Below are 4,606 nucleotides of genomic sequence, written 5' to 3' on the forward strand. Positions count from 1 at the left end.
AAGTGTTGGTCCACCTCCACGTCACACCTGCAGGAGCTGCAAGAGGCCGAGCCCAGAAACACCAGCCCACAGCGTGATCCCTCCTCCAGCAAACTGCACAGTCGGCACAATGCGCTCAGGCAGGGAACGTTCTCCTGGAGGCAGGGAACGTTCTCCTGGCGTTCCCCAAACCCAGACTCGTCCATCAGACCGCCACATAGAGGAGCCTGATTGGTCGCTCCACAGAACACGTTTCCACCGCTCCAGAGTCCGGCGGCAGCGTGGCTTTCCACGGCTCCGTCTGCCGCTCAGCGTCATGCTCGGTGATGTGAGGCTGGCGTGCGGCCGCTCGGCCATGAAGCTCCCGGCGCTCAGTTTCTGTGCTGATGTTGATGCCAGAGGAGGTTTGGAGCTCTGCAGGTCCTGAGGCGGCAGAGTGTCAGACTCTTTTACGCACTATGAGCCTCGGCGCTCGGCGACCCCGCTCTGTAACTTTACGTGGTGCCGCCCCCTGGTGGCCGAGTCGCTGTGGTTCCTAAACACTTCCACTTTGCAGTAATCCCACTTCCAGCTGATGGTGGAATATCTAGGAGGGAAGAAAGTTGAGCAGCTGACTTGTTGCAGCGGTGGCTTCCTGTTCCATCACTATTCCAGCAGCACCTGGAACTCAGTGAGCTCTTTAGAACCAGACGCTCTGTCACTGATGTTGGGAAAGGCAGACTGCATGGCTGCTGCTGGAGGTTACACACCTGTGGGGACGGGACTGAAGGAAACACCTGAACTCACTGATTAAGAGCTGTGGCCTGATACTTTTGTCCATATCGTGTATGTCTAAACAGGACAGGCTTGAATCTGAACAAGGCATGAATACTGGATTTCTACATAAAATATGATCTAGCATGGCTCTACATTTCTCATCTTTGAATATCTTGTCTTTATTTTCTCCATGAAAAGGAAGAAAAATGGCCGTGAAAATGTGAGAGAGAGCCAGACGTTACCGAGTGAGAAGGAGACAAAAGGCAGAGCGGGCCACCTCTCTGGTTAAGCCCATTAAACTGCTCGGCTGCAATCAAAACACACCTAAAACATTCATGAGCCTCGGCCACAAAAAACACTGTGATTAAACTCAGGCTCACGCCGCCGAAAACATCACACTCACACACACACACACACTCACACACAGCACATCACACACAGAGCATGTTAATATTTTATTGCAGATGGCCATCAGCTGCTATGAATTAATAATGCACACCTTAAATTCCTTCACATCTCAATGTGTAGATGACCACGGACCTTTAAGTCGCTCTCAGGTGGAATAGATGAGTTTCATCACCTCGGCGCTCGGCCCGCTCAGGAATACCGACAGCCGCTCTGCCCTGCAGCTCCCCGCCGCTGTCACCATATCAATGAAGCTTTTATGGATGTGTGTGTGTGTGTGTGTGTGTGTGTGTTGCCTCGTGTCGACCCTCCTGCAGAAAGCTGCTCGACATCAGAGCGGCCTAAAGCAGCTCATCATTGCGGCGATCCTCATGCGAGGTCACAGCATGGAAATAAATAAACGCCTTAATCATAAGCCAAATAAAGGTCATAGGAGTGAAGATGCTGCACGTACATGATCAAAGATGTGTAATGGAGACATCCCTAAATGAGATTTTAATTGGCAAAATTCTTAGATGAATCACTCATTTATTATTTATTATTGTATTTTGACCATTGCATTGCATTTTGCAAAAATCAGCTGTTTTTTTTTTTTTTTTTTTTTTTTTTTTTTTTCAGAGGTTCATGCGGCGGTCAGATCTGTTTGGAGCCAACAAATTCTCCTCAGTTTATGGTGTGAAAATAGGATGTGACGGGTCATTAATATTACATTTAAGTCTTTATCATTATTATTATTATTATTTACAGTCTACATCCGTCTGGGGGCGACACGCCGAGCCGCTCCTCTCTGCTGATTTGTGTCGATGTTCACCTGGATGACGCAGCAGGAAGTATCACCTCCTCCATCTTGGATTTTCTCACGTGTTGACACCGCCAGCAGGGCTGCTATTGGCTGCTTGTACAACCCATTCTACGGAGCCCCTGAAGGGTCATGGCGAGATGTTTTTTTTTTTTTTTTGTGTGTGCATTCCTTCACAATAACTTTCGCATGGCCTCGCAGTGTGTTTTGGATTCTCTCGCAATAAATTTTACATTCTGTCATCGTAGTTTTTCAGCTGCTCCCAGCGCAGCGTCCCGGTGTGGATCAGCTGATTTGCTCAGTAAGCACGGTCATGTGATCAGTGAAAGTAAACTTGAACGCCTTCTCAAATCAAGAGACTGTGGGAAATATTTTTACTTAAGTATGTACTTATTTAGACAATACTCAATGTCATGGCACACATTCTGTGGCCTCAAATTCATTCTTTCTTGCACCACCTGGTGGCGGTTTGTGGTATATTTAGTATTGACTTTTAAGTGTTTTCTGAGTGGTCAGTTCAGATCACATGACTCATAGGCTAGAAGTTAGAAGTCAGCCAGGAAAAGTGAAACTTCAGGTGAAAATCCTTCCATGCGGCCAGACAGAGAGCTCCTCTCTTCTTTTCCTTCTCGTTTGTGCCTTGGAGACTCTTTGCTTGTAAGTTCATACTTTTTCAGAGTTTTGTGCAAATGTGCATACACACAATTTGAAATTCATGTGTTTGAGCAGGGACGGTTTTTGCTATGGGCAATGTGGGCAACCGCCCAGGGCGCAATCTACTTGGGGGTGCACAAGCGCCGTCCAAAAAAAAAAAGTGCGTCCGAAAAAAAAAAAAAAAAAAAAATCGTTTCTAGACTAATATCGCTCATTTCCATGTCAAGTTGGTGCAGTGGGCGCTAAGGCGCCCCTACTATCACGTCAACTTGCTGCTGAGAGTCATGTATACAGGTCGTGTGTGTCAGAAGAAAAGGCAAGGGGGAGGGGGGCGCGGGGGATCAACTTGCGACTGCAGAGGCTGTGCGCAGGTTGTGAGTCTCAGGAAAAGCAAAGGGGAGGGGGGCGGGGGATAGACTAACCTCTGATATGAAAGATCCCAGGCCAAACAACACAAACTGCTGCTTCCAAATAAATTGTATTTCATTCATAAAATTAATATAGACCCCTTATAGCTACATGTAATTTATTGGGTTATGTGAAAATGCCAAACAACAACAACAAAAAGTCAATGGAGTATCATGGACAAAAGGCCAAAAAAAAACATCAGGTGCCCAGTTCAGAAAGATAAGGAAAGAAGAAGAGGAGAAACGTTCAAAAGATAAAGGTATGCAAGTCTCTATGCGTGACGTTAATTGTGCATGTAATGAAACAGTAGCCTATACCCTATTTATTAGCCTCTTGCTAATATGTTGCCGCTTAGCCACAAGTGTTTTTTTTTTTTTTTTTTTTTTTTTTTAGTTTTGCTGAACTAGCAACTATTAGACTTTTAGGCATCATGTCATGGAATTAATTTCACCCATAGGCTAGTTTGTGTTTGCAACACAACAAGTGCAAGTTCACATTGGCCTGTTAGTCTGTGGATTTGGTAAACAATACGTCCTGACTGTGGAATTTTTAATTTTTTTTGCTATACGTCGGTCTATGGTAACCTAAATAACTTCCTATACACTGACATGACATTTTGTAAGCTATATGTGATATAGCTTTATGAGTAATTTCTAGTGTGTTATTCTTAGTTAATAGGATGTTAACAAATGATAGGCCTGATGTGGTGTGGGTGGGGGGTGCGGGACGGTTCGCCCAGGGCGCAAAACTAACCAGGACCGCCTCTGTGTTTGAGTCAAAAATGAACTACACTGTGATTATTTAATTTGCTAAGCTTGCTAAAGTTAAAAATGTAAGCCAAGCTGAATGTAGCTTCTTGTTGTAGCAGGTGCACATAAGCAATGTAAATCCATTTGTGCTGCATATGTTTGTAACTAAAGCGATGCAACTTTGTGTTTATTTCAGTTTTACATAAAGAATGGAAAGAAGAGAAACTGTGTTCGACTTTCTCTGAATCCTGTCTGTTGACACGCGTATCAGGGACAGAATACTCAACATGTAATCTCAAGGTGTGATCATTTTATCAAACATTATTATTTTTTACTGAAGAGTGTTAATCTGAGACTCAGATGCTTTAATGTGAATCAGAATTTAGTCAAATGTCGATCAGGTAGTTTAATGGTATAAAAAGCTCATATTGGCTGTAAAATAATAAAAAGGCAGGAGGGATCATCGTCCACAACAGGAGGAGAACACACTACAAACTTGGTTTATTGTATTCAGATTAATGTAATAAACTCACTCACTGCATCAGACTGCGAGGTCATTTGAGTTATTTCATAAACGCTGTTGGACAAGAAAAGTGGAAGAGAACCAGGACCTTCGTGCTGGGAGCCGCTGAGCGGAGATAGAAACAATAAACTCAGAGGGGAAAGTAGAAAACCAGACAGACAATAGTAACGAAATGATAAGATATTCTGCAAACAGGCACCTAGTTTACAAATCACATTTAGCTCATCTGATTATAATAATAAAATTAATTTGAACATAGATGGACGGTTTAAATAACACTTTGGAAAAATCCCTTTGTAATTTATTCTGCTTCATACATTCAAACGAGACGTG

Source organism: Myripristis murdjan, chromosome 4, assembly GCF_902150065.1.
Source record: "Myripristis murdjan chromosome 4, fMyrMur1.1, whole genome shotgun sequence".
Taxonomy (NCBI): domain Eukaryota; kingdom Metazoa; phylum Chordata; class Actinopteri; order Holocentriformes; family Holocentridae; genus Myripristis; species Myripristis murdjan.